The sequence below is a fragment of the Nycticebus coucang genome, chromosome X (assembly GCF_027406575.1).
Source record: "Nycticebus coucang isolate mNycCou1 chromosome X, mNycCou1.pri, whole genome shotgun sequence".
Lineage (NCBI taxonomy): Eukaryota > Metazoa > Chordata > Mammalia > Primates > Lorisidae > Nycticebus > Nycticebus coucang.
The window spans coordinates 87,751,337-87,777,418 of record NC_069804.1 but is presented as its reverse complement, the minus strand read 5'-3'; the positions used below and the strand labels follow the sequence as shown (position 1 = coordinate 87,777,418).

The window sequence follows — 26,082 nt, the reverse complement described above, 5'->3', positions numbered from 1 at the left end:
CTCTCTTTCCATTCTCTTGAGGAAGACACATAGTGCTATAAATTTCCCTCTTAGGACTGCCTTTGTGGTATCCCAGAGGTTCTGATGATTCGTGTCTTCATTATCATTTTGTTCCAAAAATGTGGTAATTTCCTTCTTAATCTCATCTATGACACAGCTCTTATTCAACATAAGGCTATTTAGTTTCCATGTTTATGTATGGGTATGCAGATTTCTGTTGTTATGGAGTTCAACTTTTATTCCATTATGGTCTGAGAAGATGCAAGGAATAATTTCTATTCTTTTAAATTTGCTGAGGTTATACTTGTGACTTAAAATGTAATCAATTTTGGAGTATGTTCCATGGGCTGAAGAGAAGAATGTGTATTCAGTTTTGTTGAGATGAAATGTTCTTTAGGTGGGGGAGGGGCAAGATGGCCAACTGGAGCCAGCCTCTGATAGAAGCTCCCATCCAGTGGGAAGGATAATGTCCAGAAAGTACCCAATTAAGCTGAATACTGGGTGCCGAGCTGAGAGAGAAGTGCAACTGGGATTTCCTGGAGTTGTGATTAACCAGCCCTTTGTCAAGGACCTGGGACTAATGACTGCAGCTTTTTACCCTATAGCTTTGCAAAGGACCTGTACAGCATTACTGTCTGAGGCTGAGGAAACCTGCTTGCTGTGCTGGGGTTAGATGGTGAATTGCAGGTCACCTCTGCTGAGGCAAGTTGCAACTCCAAGAAAGCAAACCTCAGCTAAGACTTCACCAGAGTCACTGATCTACTAGGATGAGACAAGAACCAGCTGAAAATGAGACACAGCCATCTAACCCCAGCACAGCAAGCAGGTTTCCTCAGCCTCAGACAGTAATGCTGTACAGGTCCTTTGCAAAGCTATAGGGTAAAAAGCTGCAGTCATTAGTCCCAGGTCCTTGACAAAGGGCTGGTTAATCACAACTCCAGGAAATCCCAATCCAATTTCACCTTACCTGTCCATCTAGCCAATGGTGAAAAACAATCATGAGGCAGAATTAGCAGAAAAACTCTGGCAACATGAATAATCAGAGTAGATAAACTCCCCCAAGTAACGACATGGCAGACACAGCACAAGATCCCATTCATAAACAAATGACTGAGATGTAATCGAGTTCAGAATCTGGATTGCAAATAGGATCAACAGAATGGAGGTAAAGATGGACTTAGAATGTCAAGGAGTAATTCGAAAGGTGTCTCAAGAATTCAACAAATTCAAAGACAAAATCACCAAAGATTTTGAAGCATTAAGGCAAGAACTTGCAGCCCTCAAAGATCTGAGAAATACAGAAGAATCCCTCAGTAACAGCAGACAGAAGAAAGGACCTCTTGACATTGAGGACAAAGCTTTTGAATGCTACCAAACGCTCAAAAAGGAAAAAAGTGGACAATAAAAATGTATCATTCTCTCAGAGAGCTCTGGCATAATTCAAAGAAATATAATATTCACCTTATAGGAATTCTTGTAGGTGATGAGGTTTCTGCAAAGGGTACAGATGCTTTACTCCATGAAATAATCAAAGAAAATTTTTCATACATGCCAAGAATTTCTGAAATACAGATAGCAGACAGTTTAAGAACACAAATAAAAATTCTCATAGACACATTTTAGAGCACTGGCAAAACTCAACCCAAATAAAAATTCTCATAGCTACATTATAATTAGTTGCATTAAAGTTAATATGAAGGAGAAAATTCTGCAAGCAGCCAGACATAAGAAAACCATAACCTACTAGGGGAAGAACATTAGAATGACTGTGGATATCTCTGATGAAAACTTTAAAGCTAGAAGAGTGTGGTCATCAAATTTAATATGCTTAAACAAAATAACTTTCAACCCAGGATCCTGTATCCAGCTAAACTGAGTTTCATCTATGATGAAGAAATTAAATACTTTAATGACATGCACATGTTGAAGAAATTTGCCATATCTAAACCAGCTCTCCAGGATATTCTCAGACTTATTCTCCATAATGAACAGCACAATCCTTCACCACCAAAGTAAACTCACTTAGAAACTATTGATCAAATACCAACTTTCACAGTGGCAAAAGGATTAAATATGTCCACTGGACTTTTGAAAAACTCGATACCCAAAGTACTATCTGGCTTACCAATACTCTCAATTAATTAGAATGGCTTAAATTGTCCTCTTGAGGCACAGATTGGCTGACTGGATACAAAAACTCAAGCCAGATATATGCTGCATTCAATAATCTCACTTTACCTTAAAAGACAAACATAGACTCAGGATGAAGGGATGGTCATCTATAATTCAGGCAAATGGAAATCAGAAAAAAGCAAGTGTTGCAATTTTATTCACAGATACAATAAGCTTTAAACCAAAAAAAAAAAGTAAGGAAACATAAGGATGGTCACTTCATATTTGTTAAGGGCAACACTCAACATAATGAGATTTCAATTAACATTTATGCACCCAACCAGAATGTGCCTCAATTTATAATAGAGAATCTAACAGACATGAGCAACTTGATTTCCTCCAGCAGCATAATAGTCGATGATTTTAACACCCCTTTGCCAGTGTTGGATAGATCCTCCAAAAAGAAGCTAAGCAAAGAAATTTTAGACATAAACTTAACCATTCAACAATTGGATTTAACAGAAAGCCACAGAACATTTCATCCTAACAAAACTGAATACACATTCTTCTCATCAGCCCATGGATCATCCTCCAAAAAGTGTAGAGTACAAATGTCTTACACAATAACTAAGAAAATGCGGTGAAGGCTATGTTAACTAGTTTGATGAAAATATTTCAAATGGTATATAAAAAAATCACTTTGTACCCCGTAATTGCACTAATGTACACAGCTATGATTTAATAAAAAGAATTTTAAAATGGAATATATATCACCATGTATTTCCTGGACAACAGGTGATGTTCTGGGGTATGAGATGCTAATCATTGCACCGATACAGGTGTATAAGTTGGAAGCTGGAAGCCTCTATCTTGCTGAAGAGAACTGGCCCCGTCTTCCTGATTTCTTTGTCCTCAATACACAAAGGGTTGATACCCTGAAGCCCTCATCATCCTGCTTAATAGACATATCTGGACCTTTCCAAACCATGTCACTTTGCCATGTAGTAGCTTTCCCAGGAATGCTTGTGTCATTCAAATCTCCTCAGGGATGGCTTCCCAGCTTATCATGCACATCAGAACTGGCCTCACACCAGGACCCTGAGGAATGATATTGTAAGGCAGCTCTCCCACAATGGGTGTGTCTGGCTGCAGTGAAACAACAGACAGTGAACATCTGGTCAGGGGGTGATGTTGAAGATCACCTCCTTGCTCACCCAAACTCTTACAATGTACCTCTACCACATTCCCACAAAAAAAAAGAAAGAAAGAAAGAAAGACAAGGCAACAAAAGAAAAGAAAAGAAAAAGCTTGCTGTGCAGGCCCTCTGTGTCTAAAAACTGCTCAACTGGCCAGCCTCTGCTGGCATGCAAGTACTTGCCCTTTGTTCCAGTTGTCCACTGCTCCAGACTTCTTCTTAGGCTCCAAGAGTCTCCTGCTGCCTCTATGTGCCCCCAAAGTCATGTTCCTTGGCACAGCCCACCAGTCAAAGGTGGCTGGAGTCCTTTCTCCCCAATCTTATCACACATGGCTGAAGGTCCTCTACAATTACCTATCCTTCCTCTTTCAAAACACTCATGCTCACAAGTATTTATGTCATGCTTATTTCCATCAAAAGGCCAGTTATTTTTGGCAAAAGCTGAATGTTAAAAATCTTAATTTCAGGCTGTATCCCAGATGAATTAGATCCCTAGGATGGGGGCACAGAAGTGAGGGATTTTTTTTTTGTTTGTTTTTTTTTGAGATGGAAACTCACTGTGTTGTCTGGGCTAGTGTGTAGTGGCATCAGCCTAGCTTACAGCAACCTCAAACTCCTGGGCTCAAACAATCCTCCAGCCTCAGCTTTTTCAGTGGCTGGGACTACAGGCACCTGCTATGAGGCCTGGCTATTTTTCTATTTTCAGCAGAGATGGGGTCTGCCACTTGCTCAGGCTGGCCTAAAATTCCTGTGTTCAAGAGATCCTTCCACCTCTGCCTCCCAGAGTGTCAGGATTACAGGCATGATCCACCAAATTCAACCAGACATGAGTATTTTTTTTTTAGTTGAAATGTTTAGATTCATTGTAGCAGTGCTATCGAGAATACATCAAAGTCACTCTCAAGAATACGCATATATAGAAAGATATAAGGTCAAAAGTGAATCTTCCAGGCCCAGCAGACTGGATGGCATTGAGATGGAGAAAAATAAGGTTGAAGCTTTTTAGTTTGATCAGGTCCCAATGGTGTATTTTTGAAGCTGCTTCAATTGCCGGGGGAGGTCCTCCTCATAAAATACTCGCCAAGACCGATTTCTTCAAGGGTTTTCCCTGCACTCTCTTCTAGTATTTTTATAGTTTTGTGTCTTATTTAAATCTTTAATCCAGTGAGACTCTATCTTAGTTAATGGTGAAAGGCGTGGGTCCAGTTTCAGTCTTCTACAGGTTGCAAGCCAGTTCACCCAGAACCATTTGTTAAATAGGGAATCTTTTCCCCACTGAATGTTTTTAATTGGTTTGTCAAAGATTAAATAACGGTAAGTAGCTGGATTCATCTCTTGGTTCTCTAATGCCAGGTAGGCTATGTTAACCAGAGTGATGAAAATGTGTCAAACGGTCTATGAAACTAGTGTATGATGCCCCATGATCACATTAATGTACACAGCTATGATTTAATAATAAAAAAATAAATAAAAATAAATAAAATTAAAAAAAAAGAAGGTTGAAGATTTTATGGGTGGGAGGTCAGCACTACTGGCCTTGGCAAGAAGGGCACAAATGAGGGTTATGTGATGAACCGAGTGCAGACTGAGAGGTAATCAGCAGCACATAGGCCTGAAGCATTATTGCTGCTAGTGATCAGTCGTAAGACCAGCTGATTCGATAACTATGTGGCTGGAAGGAACAGGGGAGAAAGAATATGAAAAAAACAATTCTCTAAAAATGTACTTCAGAGCAACATGCAAGATCAGCCCCCTCAGGACTCCCAGGTCAGTGTCCCCTGTCTTCCTACCCTCTATTCCTCATGGCCTCCTGACACTGTTTCTGTCCTCTCTGACTCAGTTCAAGAGTTAGGGATTGTACTTGACTACACCCTGGCCAGTCTCCTCACTGCCCTCTTCAAGCTCAGAGGCAGACAGGAGCAAGCTGCCTATGCCTGAAGGGACGTCCCTGAGCAGGCGGCCCAGCTCCTTCTCATAACATTTGGCTGCTTGCTGCAGATCTCCATTCTGCTTGTGAATTAATCCTTGAAGATACCAAGAATTTGGTACATTTTGTGGAAGCAGATTTTCAGCTGTGTTCTATGACTGATATTTCATCTCTCCCTTCTTGGTTGATGTTTTGCTCATGAACAAACCCTCTAAATGTTGCTGTACCACGGTGGCGGTGTCTGCAGATCCCCTGCCATGCTCCTGACCATGGCAGTGGCCCTGGGGAAACTGTTGCCTCTCAGCATGAGGCAGCTCCTTACTGAACGGTGTCTGATAACATTCTTCTGCTTCCAGGAGCTCAGGGAGATCTGAGTCTGGGTTCAGAGAATTTAGGCCCTTCTCACTGGCTTTATTCAAATAGTCCTAGGCACACTGCTGTAGCTCTTCAATCTTCTCTCTGTTTGCATGAGCTTCAGATTCTGCTGCATTCTGCATTTCTCTGGCTTTTGCCTTGTAGCAGCATCCAATCTGATGACAGAGGTCAGCGTTGTTTGGTTTGGATTCCTGTGCCTTTAGAAACAATTCAATAGCTTTGTCTAGGTCACATTTTTTTTCTGTAAAATTTGGCTACACTGCAAAGGACATCTGTTTGGAAAGGATCCTTCTCCAGAGCCTCTTCAACTAATCGCTCCCTTTCAGCTTCTTTATTCATCATCTGCAGTTTGAGGGCCAAGAGAACTTTGACATACTGGTTATCAGGACTCAGCTCAACAGCCTCCTTGAAAGTATCAACAGACCACTGTTTCTGTGGGTTATTACCCAGACAGTCATCACAATGGCCAGTCCAGAGGCAAATTCTGGGTTGCCGGGTTTTTTTTCCAGGGACTTCTCAAAACACATCTTTTTCTTTTGTTTCTTCCACATTTTAGCTGTGTCCATCCTTCCTCACAGTCCAGCTCAGGACTTTCAATGCTGTAAGGATTTAAAAACTTCTTGCAGGTCTTTTTCACCTTATCCACGTAAATCTGAGCTTCTGAAAAGTGGCCTATGTGATAGTAGACCCAGGCATAGTTTCCCCAGGTGACCAGGCTTCTGATTTCTGTCTGGTCAGCATACTCTTGCTGGATGAAGTCTTCAGCTTGCTGTAAGCATTCCAGGGTGGCTTTGTTTTGACCATCTAGGTGTTTTACATAGGCCAGCAAGTTGCACATTGTATCTTTGAACTCAGTGTTTAAAAATTTAATCTTTTTGGGTGGCGCCTGTGGCTCAGTGAGCAGGGCGCTGGCCCCATATGCCGAGGGTGGCAGGTTCAAACCCAGCCCCGGCCAAACTGCAACAAAAAATAGCTGGGTGTTGTGGTGGGTGCCTGTAGTCCCAGCTGCTCGGGAGGTTGAGGCAGGAGAATCACCTAAGCCCAGGAGTTGGAGGTTGCGTGAGCTGCATGATGCCATGGCACTCTACCGAGGACAATAAAGTGAAACTCTGTCTCTACAAAAAAAAAAAAAAAAATTAATCTTTCTCCCTTAAACAAGTTCCAGGTGAAATGGCATTTTAACTGTGGAATGGTTTTCTCCAGGGAATTCTTGGCATTCTCACTCATGACTGCAGTCTGCTTCTCTGCTGTTCTGAAATGCTGGGGACCAGGCTGGCTTTTTTCTTCAGAAAGCTTTCTGCCTCCAAGACATGAGTATTTTTAAAATGCTTCCCTAAGTCTTTCTAAGTTACAGCCAAGACTGAGAACCAATGCCAAAGTAGAATCTGTTTCATTTGTAGGCAAATACCTGCTGCCTAGTGTGGTTCTCTGTGTGTAGTTTGTTCTAAGTCAATATAAGTTTAAATGAATTCATTTAAGTATAATTGACATGATGACAAACCATTATAATTCCACATTGGTTTCTACAGGAACCCATCATATTGAAGAGATTCAATTCAATGGTTGAATTCTGGTGAGACCCACTGCATACTCAGTGTTGAGCAAATTAAATTTAATATGACATAATTCCTTCTGTTGAGTATCCCATACTCTATGAGGGGGAGATAGACCTGTGAACAGATAATTAAAATACAGTGTATCTAATATAAACCATAGAATGTCATGTAAAGTACACAGAAAAGGTAGAGATTAACACTGTTTGGGTGGTGGGACAAAAGTGATGTGAACACATTATGTACACCATGGAATATTATGCAGCCTTAAAGAAAGATGGAGACTTTACCTCTTTCATGTTTACATGGATGGAGCTGGAACATATTCTTCTTAGTAAAGTGTCTCAAGAATGGAAGAAAAGGTACCCAATGTACTCACCCTTATTATGAAACTAATGTAGGACCTTCACATGAAAGCTATATCCCAGTTATAACCTAAGAATAGGGAGAAAGGGGAAAGGGAGGGAAGGGAGGGGGGAGGGAGGCGGAAGGAGGGGGATTAATGGGATTACACCTGCGGTGCATCTTACAAGGGTATATGTGAATCCTAGCAAATGTGGAATGTAAAGGTCTTGGCAAAATAACTACGAAAATGCTACAAAAGCTATGTTAACTAATGTGATGAAAATGTGTCAAATGATCTATGAACCAAGTGTATGGTGCCCCGCGATCATACTAATGTACACAGCTATGGTTAATAAAAATAAAAAAAAAGAAAAAAGAAAATCTTTGGTATTACCTTGATTCAAATTGTAGAAAAGTAATGCATGTAACCAAAACATTTAAACCCCCATAATATTATGAAAAAAATTAGAGGGGATCAGATGATGAAATGATTGGTTCTAAATGTATTCTTTACTGAGTAGGAAAGATTTGAAACTGGTCACTCTCAAAGATGAGAATGCTGTGTTCCTGGTTGATAGAGACCTGGTGCTTAAGAACTGTTGGGATCTATTATGTGCTTTTGTATCTATTGTTACCCTTCCCATGAAAAGCTCAGGTCATCAGAATGGGGATTCCAACCATAATTAGGCAGAGGAATAAAGCAAAGCTCAGTGAGGTTAAGTGCTTTCCTTTTCAAGGTTATGTAGCCAGTTAATGAGCATGCAGAGACTAGAACCTAGGTCTCCTGATGTTTGGTACAATATGGGTTTCGAGGATGTATTCAACAGATTCATCTGATTTCATGGATCTGAGACTCATTGAGGGAGAAGGCTGGAAGGCAGACTTGGGCCTCACATTCAATAGAGAAGAGTTCAGACTTTCTAGTAGGCAATGTGAAGCCACAGAAAGATTTTTAATAGTGGGAGTGACTGTTTCTGTTGCCTGGTCTTCCTTGTCACTTCAGTACTGACCGGCACTTAAAACTAAACTGACAAGTTAGTTTTATACCCCTATTAGCAAGTTAGACCCTGGTTGTCTGTGGTCAAACTGTTTATGTACTTTCTATTAGTGTTATTTTTTTCTCAGCTACTTTCTGCTTTATTTAAGGTCATTTCAGTCATTTCCATCTGTCCTGTGTTAGTGCCAACTTTAAAGGAGCTCTGATGTGTCCTCACATCCCTATTCTATCCTGCCTTAATAAGAAACTTGGTTTATCTAATTCTGAAATTAAACACAGCCAGATAGACAAAGAGTTTGAGGTTTGGACATGGAACACTGAAAAGATGATTAATCTTCTTCCTGAGCATTCTTGTCAAATGTTTACTTCATCTCACACATTTTCTTTATTGTTGGGGATTCATTGAGGGTACAAAGAATTAGGTTACACTGATTGTATTTGTTAGGTAAATTCCTTCTTATAATTGTGTCCTGCCCCTAAGATATGTGTCACACACTGTGATCCCCCACCCTCTCCCTTCTTCTGTCTTCCCACTCCCTCATCCCCCCACTCCTACCATGTACTAGGTCATCAATTGTCCTCATATCAGAATTGAATACATTGGGCTCTTGCTTCTATATTCTTATGATGCTTTACTAAGAAAAATGCATACCACCTCCATCCACATTAATACAAAGATGTAAAGTCTTCATCTCTCTTAACAGTTGAATAGTATTTTATGGTACCACAGCTTGTTAATCCATTCCTGGATTGGAGGACATTTAGGTTGTTTCTACAATTTGACAATTGTAAACTGAGCTGCAATAAACAATCCAGTACAAATGCCCTGATTAAAATTATTATCATTTTTTTGTGGGTGGATGCCCAATAATAAGATTGCAGGATCAAATAGGAGGTCTGATTTGAGTTCTTTGAGAATTCTCCATATTTCCTTCCAAAAAGGTTGTATTCATTTACAGTCCAACCAGCAGTGTAAAAGTGTTCCCTTCTCTCCACATCCACACCAGCATACCTCACACTTCTTCATTTCTCAAAAAACATCTAGCATGCAGCTTTTTTCCTCCTCCTTTCTACATTTTGCCTAATCTCTCACCCTCATCTTGCATTTTTTCTACTTAGGGAAGAAAATGCTAAAAGCAAGATGAAAATGTCAATTAGCCAAATACCTGATATTGCCTCTTAGATCCCTCTTACAGCCTTATAAGGGAGGACAGGTGAGAGATAATCCCCATTTTATCTAGAGAAGTAATGTATCAAAAACTACCTAAAGTAAATGGAAGAAAAAAAATATGGGACTAAGACCAGGGCTTGTCATGACAGTGCTCTTTCCCGTATGCCATAATTTTGAGGATGTAGACACTGAGGCTCAAAAGATTAGGTGAATTGGTGAAGGTTACAGATCCAGTAAGTTATGAAGACAGAGTCTAAATTGTTTTGGTTCCTCTGCAGTATGGAAACAGTCAAGACACAAATTCTTGCATACTATAGAACTTCTTATAATGCAGCTTTATTCTTTTGTTTATTTTGATTTTTGCTTTAAACGTTTTATCTTGAAGAATTTTGGACTCACAAGAAGTTGCAAAAATCATACAGAAAGTTCACATGTACCCCACACCCAGCTTCCATCAATGATAACATATTATGTAACCATAGTACTTTCTTTCTTATTTTTACTTTTTTGAGACAGAGTCTTACTATGTCTCCCTTGGTAGAGTACCGGGACATCACAGCTCACAGAAACCTCAAACTCTTGGGCTTAAGCAATTATTTTGCCTTAGCCTCTCAAGTAGTTTGGGCTACAGGTGCCTGCCACAATGCTCGGGTTTTTGTTATTGTTGTTGTTGCAGTTGTCATTGTTGTTCAGCTAGCCTGAGATGGTTTGAGCCTACCAGTTGTCATTGTTGTTCAGCTAGCCTGAGATGGTTTGAGCCTACCAGCCTTGGTGCATGTGGCTGGTGCCATAACCACTGTGCTACGGGCACTGAGTCCCATGATACATTTTTAAAATCAGGAAATTGACACTGTTACAATACTATTAATTAAATCATATACCTTTGTTGTAGCCTGATTATGTTCCACCCCAAATTTATGTGGAAACTATAACCTTCCAATGTGACTATATTTGGAGATAGAGCCTTTAGTGAGGATATTAGGGGTAAAAGAGGTCATAAGTGTTGGGTCCTAATCTGATGGAACTGCTGTCTTTGTAAAAACAGACAGAAGATCAACTCTAACACTCTCTCTATCTCTAGCTCTCTCTCCCTCTCCCACTGCCTCCCTTTCTCTAAGAACAGGGGAAACATTTGATGGTAGTGTGGCAATTTACAAGCCAGGAACAGAGGCCCCACCAGAAACTAACCCTAGCACATTGACTTTTGGACTTTTAGCCTCCAGAACTGTGAAAAAAAATGAGAAAATAAACATATGTTGTTTAAGCCACCCTATCAAGTATGTTTTTTTTTTTTAAATGGGGGCTGAAAAAGACTAATACATCCATATTCTATTTTACCATTTTTTAGATGTACGAATTTATTTTTTGCTGTATAACATTGTGTTAATTTTCTGGGGCTTCATAAACAAAATACCTCATATTGGGTTGCTTAAACAATAGATGTGGGTTTTTTTGTTTTTTGTTTGTTTTTTGAGACAGAGTCTCACTGTGTTGCCCTCAATAGAGTGCTGTGGTGTCACAGCTCACAGCAACCTCAAACTCTTAGGCTAAAGTGATTCTCTTGCCTCAGCCTCCCAAGCAGCTGGGACTATAGGCACCTGCCACAATGCCTGGCTATTTTAAATTTTAGTAGAATTTATCAATTTTTTATGGCTTATATTTTGGTGTAATGCCTAAGAATACTTCACCAAGATCTACGTCCCAAATATTTTATCTTTTGAAAGTTTCATATTTTCAAATTTTATAATTACATATGTGACCCAATTTGAATTTATATTTGCATAAAACATGATGTTTCATTTCAGGGTCACTTTTTTATTTTCCTGAGAATATTGCTTTCTTAAAGTGTCCTAAACTAAAAAAATCTCTGAATGTTTCTCTTGACCTTAAAGATAGAGCCTAAATTCCTCACTCTGGCATTGAATCCTCTTTCTGCTCAAGCCTTACTTTACCATTTATCTTTTCTTCCTTGATTTTCTACCATAGGCAATGAGAGTATGACCATGGGCTCTGGAGCCAGAAAATCTTCATTTAAATCCCAATGCTGTCTAGGGGTGACTCATTTCTTCACTTGTTAAGGGGGGATACAAATAATATCTATTTTAGTTTATTTTATAGTACCTGTTTGTGGTAAAAATATAATAAAAGTTAAGTTAATTCACATAATCAGCACAATGCCTGATGCATAATAGTGCTCGACAAATGGTACCTTACCATTATTGCACAAAATGTGTACCTCAGACAAGCTTTTCCATCTTTTTACCTCAAACCTCCATTTTCTTCTTTCCCTTTGACTCTTTCATAGTCTTCATACGTCCAATTCTTACCTTATTTTTGTAGTTGCTCTGAGGATGTTATGGCAGTCAGGATTGACTTTAAAGGGGGAGTTCTGGGATGATGGTAAGGTTCTGTATCTTGATACGGGTTTGGATTACATATGTACATGTATTTGTCAGAACTCAGAAAATGTTCCCTTAATATTCATCCATAAAAATGTATGTACATTTACCTCATAAAAACAACTGCAAATATATATTGAACTCTAGTTAATGACATGCATACTTGTGTTTAGTAATGAAGTGCACTGATTCTGTTACTTTGAAATGCAACAAAACAATAAGATGTGTTGATGGATGGATAGAGGAGTGGACATATGGATAGATACATTATAAATCGAGTGTAGTAGGAGCTATGTGGTGTGTATGTGGGTATTAATTATAAAGTTCTTTCTAATTTGCTATATGTAAGGTCAACTTCATGTGTGTGTGACCTATGTGGTGACACAGGGCTTCATGGACAGAAGGGCCCTGTGCTTTTTTTAATGCTCTGCTTCCACTCTTTTGAAATTCTTAATAATTTCATAACTTAACTTGTCTTTAAATTCTAATAGGACAATTAAGTGTGCACACAAGTAGAATAGATACACATAATATGTGCGAATTTCTGGTTGCCACTCTATGTATATGAGTATATATAGGGTGTCTCAAAGGTTACCCATAAAGTTTCTATGCATAGGGAAAATGGAAAATTATAGCTTATTGTACCTTTATTTAAAAAAAAAATTTATAAGGGGGGCAGAAACAAGATGGCTGACTGAAGCCAGCTTTCCACAGAGGCTGTCATCCAGAAGGAGAGTTAAAGGACAGAAATTTAGCAAGTAACCTGGTGGATTTAAGCTACACCAAGAGAGAAGGTTGAAGAACGCTCATCAACCCCGCTGAGGTGAGCTGCAACCACAAGGATACAAAAAAAAAGTACAAAATCCATCACCAAGTGGACGTGAGTCCCCTCCCCCATAAGAACAGCTCGGAGTGCCCCACAAACAAATAGGCAGAGTTCAAAGGTCCTCCCACTACACTCCAATGGGAGACACCCTTTAAAAAAATGGACCCACCTCCCCTACTAGAGTCCACGTCATTCTCCTGCCAGGCATAAAACTGTATAAAACTGTATATATTCTCTACCTGCAACTCTGAGCTCCCAGCACTCCCCTCCACTCTCACTCTGAGGTCTGGAGGCCTGTCCCCCAGAAGTCAAGATTCTTGGGTAATTTCTCAAGGGGTGTGGACAGTGCCTAAACTGCAGCTGGTCAGTGCTGACTCTGGGGCACGGAGTGAGGAGAGGATGATCAACTGAGGGGGAACCACACAAGAGCAGCAGTTCCCTGACACACAGAACAGCAGCCGTCTTTTAGCAACAATACAGCCAGGCATAAAGCTGTATAAAATTGTATATATTCTCTACCTGCAACTCTGAGCTCCCAGTACTCCCCTCCACTCTCACTCTGAAATCTGGAGGTCTGTCCCCCAGGAGTCCAGATTCTTGGGTGATTTCTTGAGGGTTGTGGACAGTGCCTAAAATGCAGCTGTTCAGTGCTGACTCTGGGGCATGGGAGCAAGTAGAGGACGTTCAGCTAAGAGGGAACCACACCAGAGCAGCTGTTCCCTGAGGCACAGAGCAGCAGCCATCTTTTAGCAACAATACAGCTCACTCCCAGATATTCTGAAGCGACACCCCCTGTCTCCCTGGGCAACCAGAGGAGGCCAGCAACCACCATGAACAGATCTGGGATGGAAATGAAGGCCCTGTGAGTAAAGGATTTGCCTGAGGCGGTACCGACCTGGGTGGAGCACAGGGACTAGAAATGCACTTACAGACCCTGGAAGTTCCCAGGGTGGGGCTGACCCAGAGGACTGCTTTACTGAGCCTAAGATGCACCTGGCCCTCAGGGTATCATCAGCCTATAGACAAAGGAAGGAAGCAGGATAGAATTGACAGGTAACCAAATACAAACCGGCAGGAGCAAAGATAGGGCCTGAGGCACAGGCTCCGGAAACTTAAAATAGCTTCTCTTCTGCAGGGGAACTTAACAGGAACAGAAACAAAATCCTGCAAGGTTGCGCTGTTCTGTTCTGTCAGCAACACCAATCAGGGGTGGGGCTGGAACTGAGTGAACACACCCGAGCGCAAATCAAGTGCCCGAGGTTGTCAGGCCTCACATCCTCCTGCTAGGCAGAGGCAGAGAGCAGCAGCCTGACTGAACTGAAATAGATTTCCTAGTGATTCAGGGAGTTGCAAACTCTTGGAGTATCTGTTCACTACAGGCAACTGGGTCAGCCAACTGCAGGGCTATCAGTGACTGGGTGTGACAGAGGTGCAAGTTGAGGAAGGAGGCATCAACCTTCCCAGACTGATCTATTTTCTGGGTGGCTCCTCCTGACTCCACACAGCACTGGAGCAAGCCATATCAGAGTAGTAACCAGATCCCTGTGATCCAGTTCCCAGACACCCCTTAAACTCTCCCACCTGAGACAGGTGCTGACTGAGGCAATTGATTTAGACATTTTGAAATGAGTCAATCTCCTGAGGACAATTCAGGTGGTGCCCTGGGGCTGTGGTTGTAGGAAGGTTTGATTTTCCTTTTCCAATTGTTGCCTGTGGTGGCTGGGGTGACTTAATTGCTGGTATTTCTCCACAGCTGAGACTTCAACCCAGAGTAACTGTTTCACTAGGGTCAAACAGAAACAAGCTAACAACAACACAGAAACACTCAGCCCCACCACACCAAACAGGGCCCCAGTTTCTCAGGCCATAGCACTGTACAGGTCCTTGACAAACCTCCAGTGGAAAAATTGAAGGGTGTAAAACAGTCATGGGGCAGAAACAGTGGAAAAAGTCTGGGAACATGAATAACCAAAATAGAGCAACCCCACCAAGGAAAGATATAGCAGATGTAACTGAAGATCCAATTCATAAACAACTGGCTGAGATGTCAGAAATTGAATTCAGAATTTGGGTTTCAAACAAGATTAATAAAGTGGAGGAAAATTTGGAATTAGAAATTCGAGCAGCAATTCAAAAGTTGTAATTAAGAATTCGAGGAGAAATTCAAAAGTTGTCTCAAGAATTTAACGAATTTAAAGACAAAAACACCAAAGATTTAGACACACTGAACCAAGAATTTGCAGCCATCAAAGTTCTTAAAAATACAGTAGAATCCCTCAGTAACAGAGTGGACCAAGCAGAAGAAAGGATTTCTGACATTGAAGACAAAGCCTTTGAACGCTCCCAAACTCTCAAAGAGGAAGAGAAATGGAGAGCAAAAACAGATCATTCTCTCAGAGAACTCTGGGATAATTCAAAGAAGGCTAATATCTGCCTTATTGGAATCCCTGAAACTGATGAAGTGGCCTCGCTAGGCACAGAGGCCCTTCTCCATTAAAATATGAAAGAGAATTTTCCAGACATGCCTAGGGATTCTGAAATTCAGATAGCAGACAGATTCAGAACTCCAACACACTCAATCCCAATAAGACATCCCCCAGGCATATCATAATTAACTTCACTAAAGTTAATATGAAGAAGAAAATTCTCAAAGCAGCCAGACGTACGAAAGCCATTACCTACAAAGGGAAGAATATTAGAATGACTTCAGATGACTGTGTTGAAAATTTTCAAGCCCAAATAGGGTGGTCATTGACTTTTAATCTCCTAAAGCAAAATAACTTTCAAACCTGGATCCTGTATCCAGCTAAAATGAGTTTCATTTATGATGGAGAAATTAAATACTTTAATGACATTCATATGATGAAGAAATTTGCCATAACCAAACAAGCTCTTCAGGATATTCTCAGACCTATCCTCCATAATGACCAACCCAATCCTCTAACACAAAAGTAAACTCACTCAGAAACTTTTGATCAAACTCCAATTTCCACACTGGCGAAAGGATTAAAAATGTCCACTGGACTTTCAAAAAACTTGATAACCAAAATGTTACTATACTTATCAATATTCTTCATTAATGTGAACTGTCCTCTAAAGAGACATAGGTTAGCTGACTGGATACAAAACCTCAGGCCAGATATTTGCTGCATACAAGAGTCACATCTTACCTTAAAAGACAAATATAGACTCAGGGGAAAGGATGGTCATCCATATTTCAGGCAAATGGTAATCAGAAAAATTGGTAATCAGAAAAAAGCAGGCTTTGCAATTTTATTTGCAGATACAAGAGGCTTTAAACCAACAAAAGTAAGGAAGGATAAGAATGGTCACTTCATATTTGTTAAGGGTAATATTAAATATGACGAGATTTCAATTATTAATATCTATGCATCCAACCAGAATGCACCTCAATTTATAAGAGAAACTCTAACAGACATGAGCAACTTGATTTCCTCCAGCTCCATAATCGTCGGAGATTTGAAGACTCCTTTGGCAGTGTTGGATCGATCCTCCAATAAAAAGCTGAGCAAAGAAATTTTAGATTTAAACCTAACTATCCAAAATTTGGATTTAGCAGACATCTACAGAACATTTCATCCCAACAAAACTGAATACACATACTTCTTGTCAGCCCAGGGAACATACTCCAAAATTGATCACATCTTAGTTCACAAGTCTAACCTCAGTAAATTTAAAGAAATAGAAATTATTTCTTGCATCTTCTCAGACCACCATGGAATAAAAGTTGAGCTCAGTAAAAACAGGAATCTGCATACTCATACAAAAACAGAAAAGTTAAATAACCTTTTGCTGAATGATAGCTGGGTCAGAGATGAGATTAGGAAGGAAATTGCCAAATTCTTGGAACAAAATGACAATGAAGACACGAATTATCAGAACCTCTGGGATAACGCAAAGGGATTCCTAAGAGGGAAATTTATAGCACTGCAAGCCTTCCTCAATAGAACAGAAAGAGAGGAAGTTAAAAACTTAATGGGACATCTCATGCAACTGGAAAAGGAAGAACATCCAACTCTAAACCCAGTAGAAGAAAAAAAATTACCAAAATTAGAGCAGAATTAAAAGAAATTGAAAACAAAAGAATTATACAACAGATCAATAAATCAAAAAGTTGGTTTTTGGAAAAGGTCAATAAAATAGATAAACCTTTGGCCAACCTAATCAGGAAAAAAAAAAGAGTAAAATCTCTAATCTCATCAATCAGAAACGACAAAGACAAAATAACAACAGACTCTTCAGAAATTCAAAAAATCCTTAATTAATATTACAAGAAACTTTATTCTCAGAAATATGAAAATCTGAAGGAAATTTACCAATACTTAGAAGCACGTCTCCTTCCAAGACTTAGCCAGAATCAAGTGGAAATGTTGAACAGGCCCATATCAAGTTCGGAAATAGCATCAACCATACAAAACCTCCCTAAAAGGAAAAGCCTGGGACCACATGGTTTCACGTCAGAATTCTACCAAACTTTTAAAGGGGAATTAGTACCTATGTTACTCAACCTGTTCCAAAAGGTAGAAAAAGAAGGAAGACTACCTAAAATGTTCTATGAAGCAAACATCACCCTCATCCGCAAACCAGGAAAAGACCCAACAAGAACAGAAAATTATAGACTGATATCACTAATGAATATAGATGCAAAAATATTCAACAAGATCCTAACAGAATCCAGCAACACATCAAAGAAATTATACATCATGCCCAAGTCGGTTTTATCCCAGGGTCTCAAGGCTTGTTCAATATCCATAAATCTATAAGTATAATTCAGCACATAAACAAATTAAAAAACAAAGACCATATGATTCTCTCAATCGATGCAGAAAAAGCTTTTGATAATATCCAGCATCACTTCATGATCAGAACACTCAAGAAAATTGGTATAGAAGGGACATTTCTTAAACTGATAGAGGCCATCTACAGCAAACCCACAGCCAATATCATATTGAACAGAGTTAAATTAAAATCATTTCCACTCGGTCAGGAACCAGAAAATGATGCCCATTGTCTCCATTGCTTTTTAACATTGTAATGGAAGTTTTAGCCACTGCAATTAGGGAAGAAAAGGCGATCAAGGATATCCATATAGGGTCAGAAGAGATCAAACTTTTGCTCTTTGCAAATTATAGGATTATATATTTGGAAAACACCAGGGATTCTACTACAAAACACTTAGAAGTGATCAAGTTATACAACAGTGTCTCAGGTTACAAAATCAACATTCATAAATTGGTACCCTTTATATATACTAACAATAGTCAAGCTGAAAAAAACAGTTAAGGACTCTATACCATTCACAGTAATGCCAAAGAAGATGAAATATTTGGGAGTTTATCTAAAAAAAGACGTGAAAGATCTATATAAAGAGAACTATGAAACTCTAAGAAAAGAGATAGCTGATAATGTTAATAAATGGAAAAACATACCATGCTTATGGCTGGGAAGAATCAACATTGTTAAAATGTCCATAGTACCCAAAGCAATATAGAACTTCAACGCAATCCCTATTAAAGTTCCACTGTCATTCTGTAAAGATCTTGAAAAAACTATACTTCGTTTTATATGGAATCAGAAAAAAACCTCAAATAGCCAAGACATTACTCAAAAATAAAAACAAAGCAGGAGGAATTATGCTACTAGACCTCAGACTATACTACAAATCGATAGTGATCAAAAGAGCATGGTATTGGAACAAAAACAGAGAAGTAGATGTCTGGAACAGAATAGAGAACCAAGAGATGAATCCAGCTACTTATGGTTATTTAATCTTTGACAAGCCAATTAAAAACATTCAGTGGGGGAAAGATTCCCTATTTAACAAATGGTGCTGGGTGAACTGGCCGGTAACCTGTAAAAGACTGAAACTGGACCCACGCCTTTCACCATTAACTAAGATAGACTCTCACTTGATTAAAGATTTAATCTTAAGTCACAAAACTATAAAAATACTAGAAGAGAGTGCAGGGAAAACCCTTGAAGAAATCGGTCTGGACGAGTATTTTATGAGGAGGATCCCTCAGGCAATTGAAGCAGCTTCAAAAATACACTACTGGGACCTGATCAAACTAAAACCTTCTGCACAGCCAAGAACACAGTAAGTAAAGCAAGCAAACAGCACTCAGAATGGGAGACGATGTTTGTAGGATATATCTCCTACAAAAGTTTAATAACCAGAGTTCACAGTGAACTCAAATGTATTAGCAAGAAAAGAACAAGTGTTCCCATCTCAGGCTGTGCAAGGGACTTGAAGAGAAACTTCTCTGAATAAGACATATGAAAAAATGCTCATCGTCTTTAATCATCAGAGAAATGCAAATCAAAACTACTTTGATATATCATCTAACTCCAGTAAGATTAGCCCATATCACACAATCTCAAGATCAGAATTGTTGGCGTGGATGTGGAGAAAAGGGAACACTTCTACACTGCTGGTGGGAATGCAAATTAAAACATTCCTTTTGGAAAGATGTTTGGAGAACACTTAGAGATCTAAAAATAGATCTGCCATTCAATCCTATAATTCCTCTACTCGGCATATACCCAGAAGACCAAAAAATCACATCATAACAAAGATATTTGTAGCAGAATGTTTATTGCAGCTCTATTCATAATTGCTAACTCATGGAAGAAGCCCAAGTGTCCATTGATCCATGAATGGATTAATAAATTGTGGTATATGTACACCATGGAATATTACGCAGCCTTAAAGAAAGATGGAGACTTTACCTCTTTCATGTTTACATGGTTGGACCTGGAACATATTCTTCTTAGTAAAGTATTTCAAGAATGGAAGAAAAATATCCAATGTACTCAGTCCTACTATGAAATTAATTTGTGGATTTCACATGAAAGCTATAACCCAGTTACAACCTAAGAATAGGGGGAAAGGGAGGGGAGAGGGTGGGTGGGCCGAGGGAGAGATATTGGTGGGATTACACCTGCGGTGCATCTTACAAGAGTATATGTGAAACTTAGTAAATGTGAAATGTAAATGTCTTAGCACAATAACTAAGAAAATGCCAGGAAGGCTATGTTAACCAGTGTGATGAAAATGTGTCAAACGGTCTATGAAACCAATATATGGTGCCCCATGATCACATTGATGTACATAGCTATGTTTTAATAAAAAAAAAAGAAAGAAAAATAAATTTTTATAAGGAAGTGACCAACATGTAAGGAATATTTTGTAAACATTTTAAAATTTTTTGTAATGAATATTTTGTAAATAAAGATATCTTTATCTACAATCTCCTGTTTTACCTATGTATAGTGACTTTACAGGTGAACTTTGGGATATCCTGTAGTGTTTGTGATGTTCCATGATCAGAGAAATCCAGTTGGCCTAAAATGTGTGGGAGTTAAGCAAGGATCAAACTGAGTACAAGGTAAATCAATTATGTATATAATTAAGCAGAGACACTGACAACCCTAACAGGGTTGCTAACATATTTTTTCTTACTCATGCTACTTCCACATTAGTCAACCATTACCACTAAGTATGATGATATAGAAGTAAAGGGAAAGATAAAGCAACCTATAGTATTTTTCTATTCCTTAACAAAAAAAAAACAAAGGTGGAGATTCTTGATAAATGGTGTATGTACCAAAAAGTGAAATTTAAAACAATTGATTTAAATTTATGCAGCATCTCCATTGTTTTAGTAAGAATGAAATACATTTGCATGTATGAAATACAAATTGTATAATTTCAGTGAGTCTCCCTATGGGTTAAATTCACTTATACTTGCATTGAAAACTTTAAATTACACAATACTTTGTTTAAAGATGAGAAGCAAAAGTCTTCCCTTCTTTCCACATCCACACCAGCATCTGCACCTTTGAGACACTGTGATGTGGCCTATGCTCACTGGGGTTAAGGGATATTTCAGGGTAGTTTTGATTTGCATTTCTCTGATGATCAGGGATGATGAACATTTTTTCAAATGTTTGTTAGCCATTTGTCTGTCTTTATCAGAGAAAGTTCTCTTTATATCTCTTGCCCAGAGATAGGTGGGATGATTTACTCTTTGTCTTTGGATTAATTTGAGTTCTCTGTAGATTCTAGTTATCAACCCTTTGCCAGATTGATTCCCTGCAAATATATTTTACCATTGTGAAGGCTGTCTTTTTGCTTTACTTGTGTCAACTGTGCAGAAGCTTTTTAGCTTAATTAAGTCCCATTTGTTAATTTTTGTTGTTGTTGTGATGACCACTGAAGTCTTCGTCATAAGATCTTTCCCCAGTCTAACATCATGAAGAATTTTCCCCACACATTCTTCTAAGATTTTTATCTTTTCATGTCTTGGAGTAATACAATCTTTTTGGAAGGAAGTATGGAGAGTACTCAAGACTTAGACCTCCCATTTGATTCTGCAATCTCATCACTAGGGATCTACCCAGAAGAAAATAAGTCCCTTTATCATAAGGACATTTGCAGTAGGCTGTTTATTACAGCTCAATTAACAATTTCAGAATATGAAAACAGTCTAAATGCCCACCAACCCAAGAATGGATTAACAACCTGTGGTATATGTATACCATGGAATACTATTCAGGCATTACTGTCATTAGTAGTTTACAGAAAAGCTTATAGTCATATTTTAGTGGTGAACTTATTTTCAAAAAGAATAGTTTAGGAACAAATGACTCCAAACTCCAAACCAAACTCTCCTTTTCCTCCCTTATATGCTTCCATAGGAAAATTACTTTTTAACTCCCAGAAAGGGTCACACATTTTCATTTCTAGGAAATGGTCAAGAAGAATGCATGTCCTCCAATAAATTACATGGAATAGTTGTTATATTTCCCCATGTTATTAAATGGAGAAATTAAGAAGGGAAAAATTATGATAAGGAGGACAAATGCAATCTGAAGCTATATCATTCAGTACTTCACACTAGGTTTGAGTCTCATAGGTCCACATGAGAAGAAAAGTCAGCTGTATATTCTCTAATGATATCATTTCATGAGCTTCTGGAAAAAATTGCTTTTCTGTACTCCCTGTCAAGTGAGTGGTCTAGATACAAGATTTCTGTAGGCCCTTAGCCAAGAAAGAAACTTTTTAGCTAAGTCTAGCATAAAATGACAAAACATCAAAGTCTGCTGATAGGTGGTGGGTATGTCAGGTTGAGATCAACCTTAAACTATAGTGAAGTTGAGCACCTTTTACCAGGCCAGCATGTGAGGTGAAGTCTGGGATGACCTCATTTCCCTTCAATAGACTAAAAATCCTGACTTACATTACTTCCATAGAACTAATGTCTTCCTCTCACTGAAGGTGACTCTATTGAAGGGATTAGTCAGGGAAAATGACACCTGGTGTCACCAACACCGTGAGAGCCACTTTTTAAGTATCCACTACTTTCAAATAAATCTATCAATTATACTGAGGTTCAGAGCCATGTATTATCTTTGAGATGTGCCGAAATCAAGTCATGACATAAACAAGCACCATGTCAGTAACACAGGAAACTCACCAGATTACTTCCTACCTCTTTTCTGGCTCCTGCTCTCCTTCAGGAGGAAATATGCCTTATATAGAGAAATGACATTTCTACTATGTGTTTCCATATCCTCACCCAGTTATAGCATAACAGAATAGTATAATCAAATTCTGAGGTATTGGGTGGCAAGGTCTGAGGAATTCTATGTGAAGATTTACACAAAGAGTGTTTAATAGTTGGATCTAACTGTAAAGTTGAAAGCACAAAAAGTGTATTATTTACAGTATAGACTATCTACCTTGTAGGATTGATGGGAAAAATTAAATTCTAAGTTCCACACAAAGGGCTGTGTGTAAAACAAGGGCACTACAACTTTTATAATTTATTCTTCATCTTCTTTTTTTTTTTTTTTTGAGACAAAGTCTCAAGCTTTTGCCCTGTGCTGGGGCATCACAGATCACAGCAATCTCAAACTCCTGAGCTTAAACTATTCTCTTGCTTCAGCTTCTCAGGTATCTGGGACTATAGGCGTCCACCACAACCCCCAGCTATTTTCCTGTTGTTGTTGTAATTGTCATTGTTGCTTTAACTGGCCCCTGTCAGCCTAGGTGAACCTGTAAGCCTCAGTGTATGTGGCCAACACCCTACCCACTGAACCACAGGCACCGCCTATAGCTTATTATTTTTAATCACCATTTTAGCAGTGTGTAAATAAAGGCCAAAAAAAGTTAATTAAACATGCCAGGTCAAATATTATTCATGAAGTATACACAATTCGGATGAAATTTCTTTTCAAATTCAATGCTTGCACTACTCTGTGATATGTTTTCTTAACCATTCTATGATATTCTTTTCAATGACTTCCAACTTTTAACTGTGTATAATCTCATGTTCTTCAGGTTAGGCAAGATCTCTTCTATCCATACAGTCACTCATACTAGAAAATTTGGCAAAATAAGAGGACGGGGGGAAATCTGTGAGAAAGGGACCAGTGGCCAATAGTTAATTCACTACTTACCTGGTATAACAAAAGAAAAATATATGTAGCACAATATCAACAACCTCTCCTTGGAACAATACAGTCTATGAACAAGAGGAAACATATATAAGGGACAAGCCCCTAATACTGCAATTGTTCAATAAAATGTATTCTTAGAATCATCCTGATTTCATTACCTAAAATATAGTTCTCTCTGCAACTACTTTTATATTCATACTACCACTGGTCTATTGAATCATCTTGTTTATTGCCTGAACGAAGGCAGAAGTATCACAACTGGCTCAACTTCTATTCCTATCAAATCTCTAAATTCCAAACACAGGTGGGAAGAGGTGTAAGTGAATATTTAACCATGAGATGATTGTTCCTAAGTATGACCATCTTATCTCATTTGTACTGCTATAACAACAACAACAGCAAAACAGATTAGGTAATTTATCATGGGCACAAATTTATTTCTCACAGTTCTAGAGGATGATAAGTCTATGATCAAGTGATAGGTGAAGGCTTGCACTTTCCTTCCAAGATGGCACCTTGTTGCTGTGTCCTTACATGGCAGAAAAGTGAAAGGGAAAGTGGGCTATCTATGTCCTCGTACTCCTTTTATAAGGGTATTGATCCCATTCATGAAGTAAGAACCATCATGACTTAATTACCCCATAAAGGCTCTATCTTTTAATACTACCACATCGGGTCTTAGATTCCAACATATAAATTTTGGGGTAAGACACAGGTTCATTATAAGCATAGCAATGATCATTTACAAAGTTACATTAAGATAAAAACATGAAATAAAATGAACACCATTTATTACCTAGATCCTGCTTTCATTTCACATCTCACTCATCACTTGTCTTTGACTTCTTAACACTTTTACTTCAATGATCTCAGAAATTCTTATACCTCATGTGTACAAAATTCTATTTCATAATTTGGTGCCACTAATTTCAATGTCACAGTTTGTTATGGGAACATGTATTTGTGTTTGGGGTGTGTCTATGTGAACACATGTACACCTATAATTATCAGTCAGCTTCTCAATAGAAAATAGAGAATGGGGTAAAAGTTAATAGAATTATGTACAAATATGTGGCCAGTGAGTCACGTAAGATTGAAGGTAGGATAATGCAGTAATTTAAATATAATAATAGTAGGAAATCCATTACCACTTCTAGGCCTAAAGAAGCAAATGAAGGGAGATTCTAACTTCTGTTATTTCCATGGATGATGCATTCATGAATTGCTTCCACACAAAGAAATTAATGCCTAAACATTAAAAGAAAAACAATGTGGAGTGGTAGAGGCTTAAGGAGAATATCATCATTGAAGATGATGTATTTTGCATTCTTAAAAGTCAGTAATTAGTTAATGTATGAAATAGTTTTCTTTTTCTAAAGAAAAACTGAAAAACTGATACAAACTGCAGTTCACTTTTCTTCAAATACCAGCTTCATCCATGATTAGGAACTCAAACTTTTCTGGGAGAAAAAGGTTCAAGCAAATCCTTAATTTTCCACTTGTTAGCTAGGTGACTATTTTTTTTAATTAAATGATAGCTGTGTACATTAATGCGATCATGGGGCACCATACACTGGTTTTATAGACCGTTTGACACATTTTCATCACACTGGTTAACATAGACTTCCTGGCATTTTCTTAGTTATTGTGTTAAGACATTTATATTCTACATTTACTAAGTTTCACAAGGGTACAATTGGTACCCTTGTAAGATGCACCACAGGTGTAATACCACCAATCACCCTCCCTCTGCCCGTACTCCCCCCTCCTCCCCTCTTTCTCCCCCTTCCTCATATTCTTAGGTTATAACTGGGTTATAGCTTTCATATGAAAGCCATAAATTAGTTTCATAGTAGGGCTGAGTACATTGGATACTTTTTCTTCCATTCTTGAGATACTTTACTAAGAAGAATATGTTCCAGCTCCATCCATGTAAACATGAAAGAGGTAAAGTCTCCATCTTTCTTTAAGGCTGCATAATATTCCACGGTGTACATATACCACAATTTATTAATCCATTCGTGGATCGATGGGCACTTGGGCTTTTTCCATGACTTAGCAATTATGAATAGGGCTGCTATAAACATTCTGGTACAAATATCTTTGTTATAATGTGATTTTTGGTTTTAGTTTAGACTTCTGGACTCTATATGAACCCACTAAATCTATCTTACAAAAGGAAGTGGCACATTTTAAGTTTATAAAGACATTGATTTTAGCTTTGAATAAAAGGGAAAGTATATTGGCATTTTATGCTAGTTTTAATATAAACTGAGTAAGGCTGGGTGTAATGGCTCATGCCTATAATCCTAACACTCTGGGAGGCCAACCTAGGTGGATGCCTGAGCTTAAGAGTTCGAGATCAGCCTGAAAAATAGTGAGACCCCCATTTCTAAAAATAGCCAAGTGTTGTGCAGACACCTGTAGTCCCAGCTACTTGGGAGGCTGAAGCAAGAGGATCATTTGAGACCAAGAGTGTTAGGTTGCTGTGAGCTATTATGCCACACCACTCTACCAAGGGTGACAAAGTGAGAGTATGTCTTAAAAAAAAAAGAATAAAGTAATTCAAGTAGTTTTCACAAAGGTCTTTGTAAAAGTAACAACTGGTAAAATAAATGAACTCCTCAGTTCATAGAATTTTACTGGAGAAGTAAACAAAAAGGAGTCAGTTCAATATGTTACATAAATGCATTGCTC

The 26,082-nt window shown here is 38.6% G+C and overlaps 1 pseudogene; it reads right to left on the bottom strand.

Annotated features, from left to right (window-relative positions):
• Positions 1 to 5,155: 5,155 nt before the first annotated feature.
• LOC128576890 (interferon-induced protein with tetratricopeptide repeats 3-like) lies at positions 5,156 to 6,836 on the bottom strand (annotated as a pseudogene).
• Positions 6,837 to 26,082: the final 19,246 nt, after the last annotated feature.